This window comes from Mytilus galloprovincialis, chromosome 5 (assembly GCF_965363235.1).
Source record: "Mytilus galloprovincialis chromosome 5, xbMytGall1.hap1.1, whole genome shotgun sequence".
NCBI lineage: Eukaryota > Metazoa > Mollusca > Bivalvia > Mytilida > Mytilidae > Mytilus > Mytilus galloprovincialis.
Window position 1 is genome coordinate 76,726,505 of NC_134842.1, and position 22,435 is coordinate 76,748,939.

The following is a 22,435-nucleotide window of genomic DNA, read 5'->3' on the forward strand; positions in this document are numbered from 1 at the left end:
TTATAAATCTATTGTATAACACTTAATGTGTTATGTATTATATTTTTGTTGTAATATTCATTAAACTTACTGTTATTTCTATTAAAGATGAACTGTCTGTCATTGTGTTAATTGGTTCAATTTATACGTCATTATTATATATTCAATAATTCTTAGATAACGAAAAAGTATGTTTGTAACAAGAATAGCTTGTCTTCTTATTTCTTTTGTATACACAGTGGATAGTGCAGCTAAAAACACAACAAAATTTGATTTAAAGTCATCTAAAGGGATCATTTCAACAAAATTAATCAAAAGGGATGTGATCGTCAAATCTTTGATGGAGTGCGCTTCTCAATGCAGCAGTTATGATTTTTGTAAAACAGCAAGTTTCGATTCTGAGACGACGTCGTGCAACCTCTCTTCGTCATGCAATCCGGAAACACTGGTCTTACCAACTGCAACATTCATCAGAAAACGTAGCAAACGAGGTTTGTACATTTATTCAAATTGTATTCTTTTTTAATTTAGCAAAAGCATCTTATCTTTTATTTGTTTTTATTTTTTATTTGTTTTTATCTTTCATTTGTTTTTATCTTTTATTTGTTTTTATCTTTGTTTTTATCTTTTATTTGTTTTTATCTTTTATTTGTTTTTATCTTTTAATTGGTTTTATCTTTTTTCTTTTTATCTTTTATTTGTTTTTATCTTTTATTTGTTTTTATCTTTCATTTGTTTTTATCTTTTATTTGTTTTTATTTTTTATTTGTTTTTATCTTTTATTTGTTTTTATCTTTTATTTGTTTTTATCTATTAATTGTTTTTATCTTTCATTTGTTTTTATCTTTTTTTTGTTTTTATATTTTAGTTGTTTTTATCTTTCATTTGTTTTTATCTTTTATTTGTTTTGATCATGTTGATCCTTCATTTGTTTTGATCTTTTATTTGTTTTGATCTTTTTTTTTTGTTTTTATCTTTTATTTGTTTTTATCTTTATTTGTTTTTATCTTTTATTTGTTTTTATCTTTTTTTTTTTTTTTTTATCTATTAACTGTTTTTATCTTTATTTGTTTTTATCTTTTATTTGTTTTTACATTTTACCCTTTGACAAAATATTTTTGTCTCGCTTACGACGGAAGTAGCAGAAGTAGCAGAATACGAGACATAAGGGTAACAATACAGCGGTAGCGACGGTGGCGACGGTGACGACACAAACTGTTCGTTAAAATCTTACATTTCAGAAGGTAGACGCTTCATACCTTTTTTTACAAAAAAAACTTATGTTACGAAGTTTCCGTTTGTCATATGTTCATTGTCCTTGAGTCAATTTCAATAGTTCATTGACTACTTGAAATAGATTTTTTCGTAAAGTAAAATACTCACTTATTATGAATAATAGGATAACTGTATTTGGTATACGTTTTATATGTCCGTCAAATAAAATTCAGCTGAATCTCAACCTCATTTTCTTGATCAGGGATCAAGGTTGAAGTTACGTGGTCAAGTCCGTATCTTAGAGACTACAACCATTAAGTCACCTATGTTTGGCGTATGGAATAGTTGTAAGTTGTAAGTTGTATCTGACCTTGATCATAATTTAAGTTATATTTTCAACGAATAAACAGGCATTTCCATAAAACAAAAATATCAGGTAAGTCTGTTCCATAATCTTTATTTACTCTTTATTAGTATAAAATAGTTATTGTACCACTGTTGTTTCTTAATATTATCAAATCTTTTTTGCTCTCATTCTGTGTCTATTTTATATTAGTTTTGGTTTGACATGATTGTGCTGTCTATAACAAAGAAGATGTGATATGATTGCCAATGAGACAACTGTCCACAAGGGACCAAAATGACAATACAGTATAAGAAATAGATCATTAATCATGATAATAGAATAACACAAGCAAAAAACCTCTTACTGTAAAAAATATAAGGGCATACACTACTACTAAATACCTATTTAGCCATATACCAACAGTCCAACAGCAGTAACAGAAATATACCAAATATGAAAGGCACTACCGTCGCATTTTCAAAATACAAAATAAAATCTTTCAAATATATTCAGTTTTATCTACAGACTGTTCCATACACAATGCCTTTAACGTACAATATCGTGTATCATTTCAACACCTTATTGGATTAATTCTCTGCGTTTTAGTTCATAAAAATAAAAAGTGACAAAGAAACCATGATTTTTTTCTTACTTAAGACTAGAAAAATACAAAACTATAAGGTATAATATCTGTTCCAGACCGTATGAGTATTTGGTCTAGTACGAGCTAGACCATACATGTATTTGGACCATAATGATTAATTTTAGACAACAGTTATCCAATTTTTTTATTGAGATTTACAAATAAATATTATTAAATGAATAAAATTAGATGAATAAAGTGAACAAGTGAACATTCAATGAGTTGAAATTAAATAAATGGCTTTTTGATTCCTATTTTGGCATTCTCGTATAGGGTGACATTAATGTCTAGCTGCCACAAGAAACGTCAGATTTTTTACATTAACATTTTTTATTCATGCATGTGCCTTTGGTTTTGCATCTCTTTCTAGCAAGAGAAATTCTTGTTTTGCGGCAGCATGTCATGAAATTCCTTCAACAAGTACACAGCTGGTTTTTGTAGTAAAAAATCCTAAATATTCTAAAACTTTTCTTCCAGTATCATATTTATTTTAGATAACTTCAATTTTAGTGAGCATATTTCAATTTCATGTATTACTGGCATACTAAATAAAGGTGATTTTTTTTAAATTATAATATTTTATGTATAAAAGTTGTTTTTTCAATTACAATTAAACTTTTACTAGATTAAGTATATTATTTCTAGATTTCAGTTATGTTGATTTGTAATATATATTTGTATCTAAGAAACTTGACCAACTTCAGACAGACCGTACGCTTACAGTCCGATCGTATTCGTATTTTGAAAAAAATGTATGCATATGATCCAGAACAAATACTCATATGGTCTTAAACATATTCACCATAAAAAAAATATAATTCAAAAAATAAATAAAAGTTATTTAACATGCCAATATTTAATTTCAAACATCATCGCTTCCAATATGAATATCATAAATATGTAATTGTTAATTTCTAAAGCCTTATAACTAAATTAAGTACAACATTTGTCAGACACAATCTGATTCATAATAGGAAAGCAAATGAAGTTTAAGTGTTTTTTAAATTGCAACATTTTCTCAATATTTACTCAAACTGAAATAAATGTTTTCTGGTAATTCATAGAAAATGAATAATAAATATACCTGTGATTGATTTTTTTACAAACGCGTTAAATTATCTTGCATGTATAAAAAAAGATCTCATCAATGATACAAGGCTGATTATTTTGTACGCCAGACACGCGTTTCGTTTACAAAAGACTGATCATTGACGCTCTTATAAAAAAGTTAAGATGACAAATAAAGGCATATTTCTTTTTTAAATCTTAGTCATGGAATTTCCACATGTTAGAATATAGGTTGTTTTATTGTATTAAACATTCCTCCAATCTTTCCCCAGACGGAAACAATTTTGTCCCTGAAATTCGTAAATTTTCTATACTATGTGTAACATGTATTTTATCCTTCCAGCAATATCAAATCATTTATATATATGTACTGTTCTGTATCCTTAACTATATGGTAAAACACAACCAAAAACAACTATTGAATTTCGTAAAAAGATGGGATCGTCCGATTATAATAAAAGAAAATGTTCATCTGATGAAAATCAAATGTGTTTTGCTGCACATAACATATACCTAAAGTTATGAAATATATACCGGGAATTTTCAAATACTTAATTATACGATGTCAAATATCTTAACCACATTATCACACTGATGTAGAAAATAAAAAGCATTGGTATCTCTGTATCGGTTTGTTTTATTTAAAATTTCGTAAAGATGTCGTCACTTTTAAAAAGTTTACATTGCCTAATTTATATGAAACGATAAACGTTAGGGAAATAACAGTTTACCTTTTCGAACGCGAATATTTAATGAAAAGTTTTGCAACGTTTGAATGATGAAGATAGAGATTAATGTTGTTCTCTTTAAAGAAACAGATACTAGTAAATAAACAAAGACGACTGTTTTTCTCGAAATACACGATCTTAAGTGTTACATTTAATAATTTGTATATATACCACTTTGTTTTTCTTTGTTGAAATAGTTATTTGTTTTATAGTGATGAAGGTAATAACACGATGTTGACTGCTGTACTCTAATTTTTGACATTTTACCTATTATGTCTGTTTGTTTTGCTCACACATTGTTGTCAATATAATGGAAATTAATGCGACTGTCATACAGGTGAGAGGTTTAGCTCGCTATAAAACAAGGTTATATCCTCTCATCATGCTCATTACGCAAAAAAAAAAAAAAAAAAAAAACAACAAAAAAACAAAACAAAAAATAAGCATAATCGTTACTTTGTACTTGTTTGGGTTTATAAATATTTTTGATTTGAGCGTCACTGATGAGTCTTATGTAGACGAAACGCGCGTCTGGCGTACTAAATTATAACCCTGGTACCTTTGATAACTATTTACATTGTATTTACTATTGTTGATTGCAATTTATAAGGGACACTAGGCGAGTTTTGATTTTTCTACCCTGTATACCACATTGCCTCACATTCTCATTAAGAAAAAAATCACACACCTAATTAAATGGGCATTCAAAAAATCAGAATGTGAATATATATGTTCAAACTCTTTTAGGTCATTTTTTAGTAGCAATAAACAAAAAAACTATGTTAATTGGACATGCTTTGATACTATATATGCCCTTGAATTTTTACTAGATAACATTTTTGTTCGCTTTGGGGATTCCGTATATCGTCAGATTATCGGAATTCCAATGGGGACTAACTGTGCACCACTTATTGCGGACCTGTTTTTGTATTGTTACGAGTTACACTTTATGACAAAAATAAGCAAAGACCCATCGAAACAACATCTGATAAACAGATTTAATAATACTTTTAGATATTTGGATGATATTTTGGCTCTCAATAATGACGACTTCAGTATGTATATTAATGAAATTTATCCTGTTGAACTTACTTTAAATAAAGCTAATACTACCAATGACCACTGCCCTTTTCTCGATCTTGATATCTATATCACTAATGGAAAGCTGAATACTAAAATTTATGATAAAAGGGATGATTTTCATTTCCTATCGTTAATTATCCGTTTTTAGATGGTGACGTTCCCTTGTCACCATCTTACGGTGTTTATATATCTCAACTTGAACGATTCACTCGTGTATGTAATAATGTTTTAGATTTTAACGAGAGAAATTTATGTATTACTGAAAAATTATTACACCAGGGTTTTCGATATCACAAACTAGTCAAAACATTTACTAAATTTTATCATCGGTATGAAGACATCATTCGTAAATATAGCTCAACATGCAGACTTCTAATACGTTCAGGTATTTCACATCCAATTTTTTATGGAAATATTCTTTATAAAGCACAAAGGTGTCAGTATTCACCTCAGAAACTTACAAAACCTTTGAATAGACTTATTAAGAAGGGATATAATTACGATACTGTTGTCAAGTCATTAAAGATTGCATATTTTGGCGTTAATATTGAGTCACTGATAAGGTCTTTGCATCGGAACTAAACACATTTATTCTTAAAACAGTTGTTGGCATGACACGGGTTATGTTCTTCTCATATATGTTATGATGGTATGATACTAAACCCCTAACGGGAAGGATTGTGCCTGATGTTCATATGATGAAATCATAATCTTTCAGTCAGTTTAATTGAAGTCTGGAGCTGGCATGTCAGTTAACTGCTAGTAGTCTGTTGTTATTTATGTATTATTGTCATTTTGTTTATTTTCTTTGGTTACATCTTCTGACATCAGACTCGGATTTCTCTTGAACTGAATTTTAATGTGCGTATTGTTATGCGTTTACTTTACTACATTGGTTAGAGGTATAGGGGGAGGGTTGAGATCTCACAAAAATGTTTAACCCCGCCGCATTTTTGCGCCTGTCCCAAGTCAGGAGCCTCTGGCCTTTGTTAGTCTTGTTTTATTTTAATTTTAGTTTCTTGTGTACAATTTGGAAATTAGTATGGCGTTCATTATCACTGGACTAGTATATATTTGTTTAGGGGCCAGCTGAAGGACGCCTCCAGGTGCGGGAATTGCTCGCTACATTGAAGACCTGTTGGTGACCCTCTGCTGTTGTTTTTTATTTGGTCGGGTTGTTGTCTCTTTGACACATTCCCCATTTCCATTCTCAATTCTACTTAAGAAATCAAACAAGTTGCAATATCTACTTTCGTTTCAATCCACCAATTTTTTACATGAGAAATGTCTGTACCAATTCAGGAATATGACATTTGTTATCCATTCGTTTGATGAGGTTGAGCTTTTGATTTTGCCATTTGATAAGGTAGTTTCTATTTTGAATTTTCCTTGGAGTTCGGTATTTTTGTTATTTTACTTTTTAATAAATGTTGCGTAGTCATCACCGAAGTATTAATTCGATTTTAGGTTTAGCTATCTATAAAACCAGGTTCAATCCACCATTTTCCACATAAGAAAATGCCTGTAACAAGTCAGGGATATGACAGTTGTTATCCATTCGTTTGATGTGTTTGAACTTTTGATTTTGCCATTTGATTGGGGACTTTCCTTTTTTAATTTTCCTTGGAGTTCAGTATTTTTGTGATTTTACTTTTTTTTTCGAATGTGATATTTTCAAAGTTTAAACTGAAATAATTTGTAACTGTTAAAGCATGAAATGATTAACGTCATTCCTGTTGATTAATGTTATAAAAATAATGAGATCGCGATCAGTTTTGCATTGCAAAGGTAATTGGAAGTTCATAGTTGGATATGTGATGATTGATATTGTATTCTTAAACATATGAATTTTTATTACATGTCTTTGACTTCGAACTAGCTTTTAGTAACAGTGAGTACTCTCAGATCTGTACTTTGTGGATTTTGAGTTTTGTTAGGATTTTTATATGCTTTGTATCGATCTGATGACTTACTTAGTAAGCCCTGTTGATCTGATTTTTATAGATTGTTCTTCTGTTGTACTGGTACACTACTCTACCAGGTAAGTGGAGAGATTGGAGCCGGCAAACATGTTTAACCCCGACACATTCTGTATGTACTTGTTCCAAGTCAGGACTCGGGCCTGTAATTCAGTGGTTGTCGTTTGTTGCTGTTTATTATATTTGATTTTCGTTTATTGTTCTGCACATGAAACAGGCCGTCAGTTTGCTCGTTTGAATTGTGTTACATTTGTCATATCTGGGCCTTTTGAAGCTTACTATACGGTATGGGTTTTGCTCATTACTGAAGGCCATACGGTGACATATAACTGTTAACTTCTATATCATTTGGTTTATGGTGGAGAGTTGTCTCATTGGCAATCATACCACATCTCCTAATCTTATATATCTCTTTTTACACCCCCGCTTAAAAGTAGTGGGGTATACTGTTTTACCTCTGTCTGTCCGTCTGTCCATCCGTCCGTCCATCCGTCCGTCCGTCCCGCGAATATTTTATCGTCGCATCTCTCTAAGGAACCATGATACAAGGATTTCTGAAATTTGATTTCAGGGTTTATATGATATAAAAAAGAAGATGTAGTTTGATTGCAAATGAGACAACTCTCCACAAGAGACCAAATGACACAGAAATTAACAACTATACGGCCTTCAACAATGAGCAAATCCCATACCGCACAGTCAGCTATAAAATGCCCCGAAATGACAATGTAAAACAATTCAAACGAGAAAACTAATGGCCTAATTTATGTACAAAAAATGAACGAAAAACAAATATCTAACACATAAACAAACGACAACCACTGAATTACAGGCTCCTGACTTGGGACAGGCACATACATACAGAATGTGGCGGGGTTAAACATGTTAGTGAGAGTTAGTTATACCGTGTGATTCATCACTCAACAACTTCCTGTTTACCTTATACTTTAAGCTGGTCGCGGGTATCATAAGTGAACAGTATCTGACAGATTCACTTGTTTTTTTTATCTGATGTTAACCAAAAGTTGTTCTTTAGAACGTACATCATTAAGAGTTTATGTTAGAAAAATGTATAACAAAAATACCAAACTCCAAGACATATTCAAAAAGAGGAAGTCCATTAAAACTGACAAATATAAACGCTTTCAACGAACAAAACAAGTGAAAACGACTGCCGTATTCCTGACGTAGTTCCGACGAAAATGGTAGGTTAAACCTGGGTTTATAGCTAGCGAAACTTCCATCTTGTATGACAGTTGTTTATAGTTCCGTTATATTGACACAATTGGTCGAGCAACTCAAACAGGCATAAACGATTAAGATGACAATAAATGGAACCCAGCAGCCAAAACTGTGTAAACATACATCATAGACATAACTGACTACAAAATTCATACAAGGCCGTACGGTGACCTATAGTTGTTTATTTCTGTTAATTTCTGCTCTTGTGGAGAGTTGTTTCGTTGGCAATCATACCACCTCTTCTTATTTATATATACATGATATTTACAAATACATATGACTTCTTATTTATATATATTCAAATAAATATAAAAGAAACGCGAACAAAAAGAGGTGCAGGTAGTAAATTTGTCGTTGATAATACATACGGTATAAAAATACACTTTCTCGGTAGAGTAAAAATTAAGTAGATAAAAATACAAAGTAAAAAACCCAATGGCGGGATGCATCAATACGGATTCACGTCAAAAGTCATACGACCAAAAAAACATAACAGCACGAAGAAAAATAACGGGGAAACTAAGTAAAATTAAAAGATAAAATGATACACAAATGCAGCACCCAGAATCTATAACTATAGGCCATCTTGTATTATATGTATTATTTAGAAGACACAGTAGAATATTTTATCTATTATATCTTGGTACTTTTCGATTAACTTTTTGAGAAAGAGGACGAGATGTTCTTTGACAAAACCTTGGCTCAATACTTTTTTGCTAGGAAACCGATGGCGTTTTATAAAGTATGAGTATTATCTACTCCAGGATGTTTGCGCTACCTGCATTGGCGTTAAACAAAATAACGAAGGTATTAAACTTACATTGCCGTAACCCGAATTACTCCAAAACAGTTCAGTTGTCTTGCAGATGTTTGATCGCCTCGAGTGTGTTAGTTTGTTGTTGAAATCTACAAATTCAAAATAAAGACCTAGAAAATGATATGTGTAGCTTTTCCTCAAAACACACGATCATAAACACTTGCACGTGCTTTGAACTCCAATAACCTTCGACCTTTAGATACGAACAGCTTGTGTAAATTCCTTGCCAAATCGATAGTTACTAGTTTGTAGAACAATTTCTAGAGTTACAACCATTGTAAATAATTGATATTATGGTTACATGTCTCAACAACAAAAAACCCTTTATATATGCAATAAACCACATGATCCGAAGTCAGAATATTAGAAATTGTCAAAACTATGCAAAAGACAAAAACAGTTTAGATTGACTTGAGTAGAATGTTTGATTTTTGACAGAGTTAAACATGTTAAATGAATGGCTTTAACGAGACTGGAATAATTGCTCTAACGATCATTTAATAATGATAGCCACTTGAACATTTTTGGAAAGCTAATTTCAGTGTTCTTTCTCATATCTTTGCTGGTTGTGAATACACATCTGCGCAATCCACTTTAAATTATAAACTCTTTGTTTGGACCCTTTTACATCATACCACTCACCAAAATCTTCATTAGTCCAGTTGATGTTATGTTCTTCATAACTTAAACGTAACTGGTTGCTTAAAAATAGGACGATCTATGCTCATTTGCTTTTAAAAACATCATAGAAATCCATTTTTTGTTTTCGTTCAAAGACCACTATGTTTTACAAAAGCATGCTACAACTGTCCATGTACTTTTAAAATGTACAAACGAACTCAGGTAATTCCAAGACTTTTAATTAGGGCAAACAAATTGATAAAACATACTGATTTCCTGACATGCGCATCATGTGTACACTGGTGCATGATCGTTAACGACAGTTATTGAACAAAAAAATTATCCCTTTTTTTGTTCGGCCTTTATGTCTTAATTTACTACCTCATTTTTAAAAAGAAGGGGAAAAAAAAGAACTAAAGCATATCCACTTTTCTCTTTAGTATCATAAACAATTTAAAACGATATATAACATATAAGTGTTTAATTACTAAAAGACGCATCATCATATCTAAATATATGAAGGTTGAGGGTTTTGCTTGATGATTTATCTCCTTGGTTTAAAAAAAATTATGTATAATGTTCTATTTTATATAAGTGCAAAAACAAATGGCTAAATGAGAAAATAATTAGTACATTTACCCATTGAAATAATTTGTTTTAACTAAATGTGCCAAACTCCACAATAGGTTGTCGGTTTACAAAATATATCCAAGTTGAATCAGATATTTTTTCTGAATCCGTACATGGTATATATACCAAAAAAATCTTCTCTTGCGTGTTTATATTTGTCACTTTACATTTCATTTTTATCATTAGGATTGTGTTTGTCCACTCGGACGTGTGAACACAAAGAAAGAATAAAATAAAACTAAAAACCCAAATGATAAAACGGAAATATGAAATGACAAATATAGACACACAAGAGACAGATAATACGATCTAGTTGGTTTAGTACAAACATGGTCGTGGAATTACCCATTAGATATTCATCATTTACCTTTCTTTCACTATAAGAGAACAACTATATTGTGATCGTTTTAATGATGTTATTTGATAAATTTATTAACTTTTACTATTTTCGAGTTCAAGGGTTCACAAATAACCGTATCATACCTTTTCCTTTCAGAGTGTCAATTAACGTAAGATTGCTCTTTATTTTTAGAATTTAAACCAATATTCGTAGCATGCAGTGGAAATCAACAGTCAGTACTGGATACATGGAGAACGCCGTCTATGGGTGGAGAAATTGTAAACATTAATGATTCATGTACAGCTGGACATCTCAGAAGTTCGATTATTGACAACTGGGATCAGTCGCAAATTGATCAGGTATATTAAGATTTAACAAAGTGCATCTCGTAAACAACTATTGTGTCTTCAATTATGTAAATACTGAAACAGAATACTCGATTTAAAGCTAAAAAAGTATGTTAAAAAAAAAAGATGACGAAAGGGAAATACAGACAAATAATAATTGAAGACAAGCTGACAACACCATACGCAAAATAGAAAAACATGAAGACAGACATACAATACGACACGTCAGTTAGCTATGCAATATCTAACGGTAGAGACAAAGGTTCCTCCAAAAACACACACTTTTCAATGCATATTTGATATATGTAACATAGATATATACTTACATCCATGTCATACCAAAAAATGGCCTCATCTTTCAAACTGTATTTGGATAAAAAAAAATAAACAGTTTCTTTAAAAATAATATTAAGATAAGATTTAATGAGTAGAAAATCTACTTTGAATATGTTAAGAACTTGGTGAATAAAAATTATATTTCATCGAAAATAGTCTTAATCAGTCAGTAGTTGAATTGCATAAAGACTTTTGACGTACAATACCACGCCAGCAATGTAGAAAGTTAAAGTATTTGTCTTATTGAAAGTGTCTCAAATGACAACATATCGATGTGAAGAATTATACAGCGTAAATGTATCTCCAAGTACTGATAAACACAGCAAGAAACCTTTAACATTTAAACAATTGACACTTTTCACTTTAATTGAAACTGAAAGGTGGTGTTGGTGCTACTTCAATAGCAACCCAACATATAAATGGTCAATAAATAATCTAGCCTGTCACCATAATCAACAATATAGTCTAAACAAATCTAAGAATAACTAAGAATAACTAAGAATGCATATCCTGAAACTTTGCGTGAAACTAGAATCAATCAAAGATATAAAATAGCCTTTATTAATTTGTTATAAATACTTCTGAATTTCTTATCTGGAAACAAAACGTATGACTAAACATTGAAAAGTAATAATAATCTGTTTTGAACTTAATAACTTTTAATGTGAAATGAAACAGAGGCGGAAAATACCAAACGGATAACAAGTTCATAATCTAAGAACGCCATTGCAAAAATAAAACAAAGACGAAAAGGCAAACAATAGGTGGTGATTTCTGATGCTTCATGTGTGGCCCCGTCGTGTTGCTCGTGTAAGTTCAAATTTGGTGATAAGTCTGATAATGTCAAGTTACATTCAAGGAATAGAAGACAGGATTGAGTTACTACAAATGAAACATATCCGTCGTCATCCGTAAAATAGATATTCCATTACAATCAACTATTTCCTGATGGTGTCCGTAAACTGTTAGAAATGGACGACCTCATTTGTTTGGTTTTATATCTTCCTTGTAAACGGTAACCTTTTATCATGGAAATCATTATGAGATATACAAGCTCTGGAATATCGTATCAACCGGAAATACATACTCCATGAACATGCGCTGTTGTAACAATGTGTAATCTTTTGAAATGGTGATTTCACAATGAAGAAACTGCAATCATCTCTTTTGTCGTAAAGTTTTGTTCCTTACTGACATCTATTGTCACTTACATTAATATAAGTCAAGATGTGACGCAAATTCAATGTACCTTTTTCATTCTTTATTTAAAGTTCGATGAGGTTTATGCTTTCTATAGAGTCACCAAACCTTTGATTAATTAGTGAGAGGAAATCATGAGGTCTGCCTCAAAATATGAATTGTATTTACCATGACTTACTTTAAATAATAACAATTACTTTAAAAATATAGTATGGTATAGTATCATTTTAGGTAAAAGTTGAACTATTTTCAAATGGAAAATTTGATTTAGCTATTTATTTTGATCGCAACCTTTCAACAAGTTCCAATTGGTTTAGTATGGAACGATTTCGTTCTAGTTCTTTCAACGACTTGAAGCAAACGTCTACCGTCAACATTTTTTCTATGGATGGGTAAATTATTTTTAAAAAATAAACATTTAAGTACAGCTCTTTGTAAGAACCAGGCAGGGTGCCTTATACATGTGATTTATGAGGGTTTCAGATTTTATCTATAAATGGCCTAGAAGAAGCAATAACTGAATACTGCTCACAAAATGAATATGAGTGGGAAAATACGAGTGGTTGCCATGGTAACGGACACTCTATTTTTTGGTTGTGAAGCATAGTAAAATCTTCCAAAAATCAGCTAAATCACTACAATTCAGAGCCTGAATAGGAATAGAATCAAGAATTTTTCATTAATTTTCATATGCAACATTGATACAACTTGGTTTGAGCATCATTTTAGTACAGATTGCATGTAAACCAAATTTGTAAATTTTTTGAAAAATTTTGCCAAAAATGCATATTTTCAACTTTTCGGAATTTGGGATTTTTGTGAAATTATCAAATTTTCTGTGGTGTTTTTCAGAAAAGAGCAACTGTGTATAGCATAGTTAGCACTTTAGTTATGACGTTTGGATACTACTTTACCAAATTAAATAGAAAAAAGCTTGAGACTTTCTTTAGTTTTATCACCATAGCAACCGATTTTTTCCTTGGAAACTGAGTTATTATTTGCAGAATATTGCAGTTTTAGAGCTTTAATGTACTTAATTGTTCCATAACCGATAAAAAAAAGTTACCTTTAAGCATAAGCTTACTCTAAATTACCATAGTTAATAGTTGCTGACTTCAATAGTTACCATGGAAATACATATTACCCAAAGTAACATCTATTTTAAGATGTATACATAGAAATTTATGTAAAAAAATACATATATTATATATAGACGGTGTTTATATTCAAATTGGAATATGACTGCATGCTTTGCTTCACTCACAGTCTTGTCTGTATATAATATATGATGAAACATTGAGGTTAGAACCAAAGCTTAGGAAAAAAAGGGGGGTAGGTTTATTTAAAAAAAAAATCATACATGTAGATCTTGAAAAGATAACGTTTGGTCGGAGAGCCTGATTATGAATAGAATAATGATTATGAATAGAATCAATTTTATTTTCAGAAATTTCATATACATGTATAACATCGATATAACTTGGTTTTAGCTTCAGAGCTTAGTTAGTACTGCAGTTTAACCCGGACTTTTAGATTTTTTGTTAAAAAATACTAAAAAACATTCATTTTTTTCGAAATCATGAAGTATTGTGAAATTATCCAATTATCTCGTGTGTTTTTCCGAAAATTGAAAATGTGTAAATCATAGTTAGCATTGTAGTAACAAAGTTTGGATACTACCTGACCAAAATAGATAAAACATTGCGTGGGGCTCTCTTGAATTTTATCACCATGTTATCGTATTTTCCCCTTGGAAACAGAGTTATCATTTATTGAATTCTGTGGTATGGGGAATTCAATGTTCTCAATTGTTTCGAAACCTTTATGAAAAGACATGCATTGAAGCATATATAAGCTCTGAACTGCAATCGTTAAGTATTATTACAACAGTTGCCATGGTGAAAAATATCACCCATAACAGTCAATCAAATGATATATATATATAATATAGTTTATGTAAAAAATTACATATAATTATGTTTATAATGTTCATTTTTCAAATGGGAATATAACTGCATGCTTTTTTGCTTTGTTTCACTCTCAGTACTGTCATGACTGTCTTTGCTCATTGAAAAGACTTAACAAATTTAAATATATACACTGTTGCATTTTAGGGGAGGAGTGGAGGTTGGGTAGTTTTTGTTTGAATCTTTCATAGATCAGGATCATGCACAGCTAATGTACTCTTAACTGATCCTAGACTTTGAAAGGGGTGTAATTCCATAAAATAAAAATAAACAGCTGCGCCATGAGCGCATGTTACGCCCGTCGCTTTTTCAAAGAATAATAAAAGTTTAATAACTTCTCAATGTCATATCACAAATTCATGAAAAACAAATGGGAGGTTATGTTAATAGATATAAACCTGGTGTCACCAAAGTTTCATAACTGCTCAAAGCATTGTCTGAAGACTGGAATATTCCCCCTTTTTATGATTAAAATCACATTTATCCGTGACCTAAAACGTATACAAATTAAAAGTGAACTCCCGTCAATAAATATAATCAATTTATTGAACGAAAAATTGAAAAAAAATGGGGAGAGTTTAAGATTGGAAAGTGAAACTTTTTTTTCAGTTTATTTAACTTTCTAAATTGAGGTACATTTCTCATTGGTTCATCTTTCTCTAAACATATTACCTAGGGAAAGAAAAGCAATACATCTATATTTAGTTTGATTTTGCATACACCTTTTTGAAAGTACACCAAAATGGAACTAAAACTGTAGGCGATGTAGGTTATACGTCAATAACACAGCAATCAAACGAAAAACACAACTAATGACATTTAGCAGGCAACATAAAGATTTCAACAATACTAGTAGTTATAGGTGTCTATACAATATGTTAAATTCTAAATCATTATTAATTTATCTATATAAAGACTTTCTCGAGGATTAATTTATATATAGTTGAGATCCTGCTAACATATTTAACCCCGCCACATTCTCTATGTATGTGCCTGTCCTAAGTCAGGAGCCTGTAATTCAGTGGTTGTCGTCTGTTTATGTGTTACATATTTGTTTTTCGTTCACTTTTTGTAAATAGATAGGTTTTCTTGTTTGAATTGATTTACATTGTCATTTCGGGACTTCTCATAGCTGACTATTCGGCATGGGCTTTGCCCAATGTTGAAGGCCGTATGATAACCTATAGTTGTTAATTTCTGTGTCATTTTGGTATCTTGTGGAGAATTGTTTCGATTTGGCAATTATACCACATCTTTTATTTTATTTTAACAGAAATGATGAAAAAAATGAAAGTCGAAAAAATATTATATAGTATGTATGACAGAAAAAAGGGCTTCAGAAAGGTTTTCCTTAAATATCAAATGGTCACTTTTAGATATTTTTCTCACTTAACTAGGTCATTTAAGGTAACTATACAGTTTTAAACTCAGTGGCAGATCCAGAACTTTGTGTAAATAGGGGGGTTGGGGACGCTCCAGTCACACTTCAGTGATTCCCTATATAATCAACCATTTTTTTCCCACGAAAAGGGGGGGGGGGCGTCCCCCCAGGATCCGCCTATGAAACTGATCTGGTTCTCGGTTTTAACAATTTTTAAAGTATCAAACAAAGAAAAGTAACGCAAAACGGGCATAACTCGGGAACAGTTGAAGTGTCGCCAACTAAATTCAAACTTGATCTCTGTTTTGTGGTAATAAGCATTGTGTATATGTTTCATAACATTTGGTTGAGGCAAACTAAAATTAGAAAATGGAAACCAACTTCGTGACGACTAAAGTACTAAAGTATCAAACAAAGAAAAGTAACGCAAAATGAGCATAACTCGGGAACAGTTAAAGTGACGCCAACTAAATTCAAACTTGATCTCTGTTTTGTGGTAATAAGCATTGTGTATATGTTTCATAACATTTGGTTGAGGCAAACTAAAATTAGAAAATGGAAACCAACTTCGTGACGATTAAAGTACTAAAGTATCAAACTAAGAAAAGTAACGCAAAACGGGCATAACTCGGCAACAGTTTAAGTGACGCCAACTAAATTGAAATTGATCTCTGTTTTGTGGTAATAAGCATTGTGTATATGTTACAAAACATTTGATTGAGGCAAACTAAAATTAGAAAATGGAAACCAACTTCGTGACGACTAAAGTACTGACGGACATGGGTGAAACTTATGATATGAGACAAATCTTCACAAGAAACGAATTGAAACAGAAATAAATAACCATAAGTCACCCTACGGCCTTCAACAGTAAGTAAAACACATACCACATAGTACCATATGAAGGCTTTGTAAACAGATATCAAACTAGTTGAAAAAAAAATTACTTAAAATAAAAAAGATCATGATTGTTCAATCAGTAACTGTTGTTATGTTACAAATGTATTTGGCACGTGGCAATCGGTTCATTGATTTTTCGGCATATCAAAGAAAAAGGGCACGTGTCTAAATGGTGTATTCCTCCTATTCACACTTTTAAAAATCACTATTCCTTCAAAAGATGGTTTGATTAATTATAAATTGGTTTTATAACATTCAAGGTTAATTAAAATTTCAACCCCCCTCCCCCTTTTTAAAATGTCTGGATCCGCTACTGCTGTTGAAGTATATTACTTTTATAAAAATTTGATACACTGTTTATTTGCAAACTGGTTTTTTTTTCCTTCAAAGCGTACCTTAAAATAAAGAATAAGTCAGATAGACAGAGGGATACGTAATATCTATAATACTAAAATTACGAGGTCCAATTTGTCAGCCGTCATCGGGTAAAAACGACAAATCAAAGAATTCAACTCTATATATAACTAATATAGGACAATGGTGTAAATTAAAAATTACACCACTCCAGACCCTTTTGTTTTCCACATAATTAATATTGCCAATAATTAACAAGTTCCGGGTCTAATCCGATACCGATACCAATAGTATATTCACCTGTTAGCTATTACCTTATCTGTACGTTCCGCATTTGACAGGCGCAAATTTTGCTATATACACGGGTCATAATCAAAGGGCAGACACTACTACATTCAATCATTGTCAAATTGTTCCCTATTGTAGCTTTATTCAGCAATCAGCAAGACTTTCTAAGATAACTAATATAGGACAATGCTGTTGATTAAAAATACCCCATTCCTGGATAGCCTGGACCTTTTGTTTTCCAAATAATTAATATTTCCAATAATTGATAAGTTCCAGGTCGACGGGTTCAAACAGAAAGATTTGAAAGCAGAGAAATCTGTGTATCTTATAATCGACATGACTTTATCAGATGACAATACCAATTACTAAAATAAGGCTTAGGCATAGTTATATACTTTAATTCAGTCACGGACCCGCGATATCACGGGTGTGTACTTGTATGATTTAAAAATCATTGAATTTGTTAATCTAAAATTAGAAATGCAGCATATAATAATTTATCAACACAAACCACTGTTGTTTCCAGTACACACAAAGTATCTGGAGAAAAGCACAAGGAACAGGAATTTAGGTTCCATACTGCTATATTTCACTGTAGTTACCGCCTTCAACAATAAGCAAATCCCATACTGCATAGTCAGCTATATACAAAGGGCCCCGAAATCACAAATGAACAAAAAAATCAATGTGACAAATATATTTTTTTATGTAACACAACAACAAATGACAACCACTGTATTACAGGCTCCTGACTTGGGGAAATGCACACACATACAGAATGTGGCAAGGTGAAACATGTAAGTGGGATTCCAATCCTCCCTGTAAAACATATACAAAAAGTGGACATGGCCTGCTACTTGTACATACCAACACAAAAAAGACACTAAGAACATATCTGAGAGTACTTGCAGTTACTGAAAGCTAATTTAAAGCCAAAACAACAAATAAAAAAATTACACAACTAATTAGACTGCATGCTCTTTACTGACTATGAAACAAAATACTGATGGGATCATTACACAATACTGGGACTGAGACTACACATCATCTAAAGGGATGGCAAAGCAAGTCGACGAAACATTCATGCACCTCGACCAAATATTTTAAACAAATAAAACTACTGAAACATGAAGAATCTATGTCTCAACCATGATTCACTATGCAGCATTAATGCCCCACCAAGAAGTAACAACAGTACAGTTTGGCGATGCAGCCACCCACCTTATTCACATTGAATAGATTAATAAACTTGAATAAGCTAATATATGGATTTCTGATGTGTGTGCTACAATGAATGATTTACTTTAGTGTTGTTTACTTGTATTGTTTGTTTAATATTATAATGCTTGCGTGACTTTACTTTTGAATTTGTGTTATAGAAGAAATATTAGATAATTTGCAACATTTCTTTATTTCGGTTGTTTTATGCTATATGGTCACGTTTTTGTCTCTTTCACTTATTCAGAATTTCCATTCTCAATTTTATTCCATTTCTTTCATTTTTATTTGAATTAAAAACACAAAATTCAAACATATACAAAAATAACCTATTTCCTATCCAAAAAAATTAAACATTGGCCAATTAAAAGTTAATTAAGTATAATCCCTTGTTTGCATAAGTTTTCCATCTATTCCCACAGGAAATTTTAACTTTTCTTACCAGATTCATAAAAAAAGTGGGAATAGGAGGAATGAACCGTTTAAATATAATGTTGAATATCTTATTTATTTATGATTATTTTTCTATAAAATTTGAATCTGCATTAAATATCTATCTCTACCATAATATGTAAAAATAATATATATAACAGCACTCCTTCTAGTCCTTAGTGGCATTGTATAGGTCTTTAGTGCACTAAGGAGTCCTTAGCAGTGTTTAGACGTACCGTTTACTTTTACGATTCTAGACCAAAATAAAATTTGAATTTTGAGATATTGAGAAAAATCCAGGAATACAATTTTTTGAGGAAACCATGCACCAAATTCAGCAGTCCTACATTATTAACTCTGTCTGTCCATCTAAAATTTCTATGCCATACTTTGTTATTTCAATAAACAAATGACCTTTCATGAAATCAAGAGATATGAGTTGTAAATATAGAGAAATATGATTTTTGTTGATTACGGTTGAAAGAAGTCCATTTACAGGGCTGCAAAACAGATATTATAAGGTACATAATGGTTTGTATCAAATCTGAACTTTTTTGTTCCAATGGTAACCAAAAGCAGATCAAGTGTAAATTAACTATCTAACTGTTGAGTATATTATTCAAACTCATTTATTTATATGTATCCAATACCTAGAAAACCATGTATTTAATGCTGATTCTGAATTAATTCAGCAATTTCACACCGGTTGCTAGGGCTTTTTTTTTTGGTTGCTATGGTCTTTTAGCCACTTAAATTAAAGCTTATATATTTTTTTATCTTTTTCAAACAAATTATAAGTTTTATTGTCTGTTAAATTACATTAATATAAAAAAAATAGCAAAAATTTTGATAATGAACAAGTATTGTGTTTTGTCATTTTTATGAGTTTTACCAATTTTTGCTGCCATGGTAACAAAAAATTTCAAAAAACCCAGATGTTTTTTTCCTGTTTTTAATAATTCAATGTATGAACTTTAAGATGCAATCTTAGTTTAAAATGAACTTGTCTGCTCAATGTAAATTTGTCTTGATTTAAAGTATGAAATTTAAGCTATCTTCAGAAAATGTCAAAATACAGATTTTTGCACCTTTTTAAATACCATTATAGCCTAATATCAAAAAAAAAAATTTCACAACCTCAACATCAAAATATAAACTTCAAATAATGCCTAATTATATATTGAAATTTTTTCTTGAAATTGTCATTATCATGAAATTGCTGCAACCAAAAAGTAGCTAGACATTTTCCAATTTTCATGCCTGATTTCATCATAAATTCCTCAAAAAAATGGCTGCATGTTTCCATAGCAACCGTTCAACAAAATTTAAAAAAAAAGCTTGCAAACTTTATTTCAACCTTAGAATAAAGCAGTTCTGAGACATACATGAATCACCCCCTGCCTGGATCTTACAAATAGCTGTACTTAAATACTATAATGTCAATAAATTATCAAAAACAGATTGTTGAAAGATACTTGCACAACTATTTTAATGATTTTTAGTAAAAAAATATATTATTAAAACTCAGTTATAAAGCTTATTATTTGATACGATAGAAGAAGTAGAAAATATGTCGTTTCGTCTTCATAAAAGGCATGTGCATACAAATCAAAACTGTTAGGTCATTATCAAAATTGAAAGTGAAGACACTTATGTCTAGAGGTAGAAAAACCTCATCGTTTTAAATATACATCAATGTTTTATTGTACCGAAAATGAACGTTTCAAAAAAGTACCTCCTGGGAAAAATTGCCTACCGACATTTTCTTCGACCCAGTAGTTGTAAAATCGCAACCAAAGCCTGAATGATTACAAAAGAACGTAAAATTTGTAGATATACAGTATGCAAAACGTATATATTTATCTTTAGATATATGGGATAAACTACTTTTTTCTTTACACAGCGACCAAACCATTGATCGCCATTTTTACATCAGCAGTATTTATGGCGGCTGTCCAGGGGACACAATTTGGATGGTATTAATTGATACTGCAGATGCTAATTATCGCCCCTGTTTCTATGATAAATTACCTGGAAAGGCATACCCATACATTTTATATGGTCCTGATCAGCACAAGATTAAATTGAACGAAGGTGTGTTAACAATATTGTGTTGTTAAGTTAAGGATGTTTATCTTACTAAAGATTATATGTTTTATTGCAAACTACCTAATATCGTACTTTTGCAAGTTACACTGAGTTTATATGTATACCTCTAATATAAAAATACGAAAACAAAGTATGATTGAAAATGAGACAACTATCCCAAGGAACAAACAACTATTAATCACTGTATGGCTTTCAACAATGAGCAAACCCCTACCATATGGTAAGCTTGAGAATGCAACGGATAAAAAACAATATCGAAAAAGCAAATTAAATGCATGATATATATACATTATGACAGACGGTTACAAATGACATTTTCTGGAACACTGAATATGTGGCGGACATTTGTGAGTGCTCAACCCATCGTTGACATACTATACCTGTGTGTTCGTATGTCATAAAGGATAACCACACATAGCTGTTTCAATGCTGCAAATTTTAGATTACAATGTGGTCGATGCAATTAACAGATTCATTTGATCCGGAGTTAATTTGGGAGATAGAAAAATGTTTATCAGGTAAATTAGGGACGAAAGGTATACCGATGTCATTGAAAATCAGAAGTATTGAATATTTCAATTGAATGTTATCAATCAGAAATACCAAAGGTGTACACAATTTGATAATGGGAAAGAGTTATAGAAATTAAAGCGACAGAAGTTATATCTAAAATAGAAATTAAATTGAACTAAGGATCATGATGATAATTTGATGTGTTTTTTTCATTTCAGGAACATATGATGTAGCTGATAGGATGGTGATATCAATATTGACATTTATATAACATTGAAATAAAATCATAAAGGTTTTCTTCTTAAATGTACACATAAAATAACAACAGTTGGTACTTTGTATTTAAAACATTAAAAATAAAAAGCTAATTTTTAAATGTTTGAAACTTGTGTGCAAGAAAAAGAAGGAAATCTCAAATCAAAGTAAAATAATTTACGCTCGCTTTTTTTTCAAAGATCATACGGCATATTTCTAACTTAAGAACGTAATGATTGACTAGGGAATGCGTTTCATTAGTGGCTTTCCTTAACAGGTAATAAGGTATTAAACCAGGGTTCTTAAGGCTTGTAAGGATAAAGTTAAAATTGTGTATATCCAACCGAATCCCACAAGTGGCAGGTGCGCTCGACTCCAATTTCTATTAAATAGGATTGTCAGTTTTCCTATCAAAGGTCGGTGTTTCTCTCTGGACACTCCGGT

The 22,435-nt window shown here is 31.1% G+C and overlaps 1 long non-coding RNA gene across 1 annotated transcript; it reads left to right on the top strand.

Moving 5' to 3' along the window:
* Window positions 1–202: 202 nt before the first annotated feature.
* LOC143074730 (uncharacterized) lies at window positions 203–22,104 on the top strand. Its single transcript, XR_012978039.1, has 4 exons — window positions 203–470; window positions 10,884–11,050; window positions 21,018–21,208; window positions 21,955–22,104. It is a non-coding gene; the product is annotated as an uncharacterized LOC143074730 (long non-coding RNA).
* The last annotated feature ends 331 nt before the right edge of the window (window positions 22,105–22,435 follow it).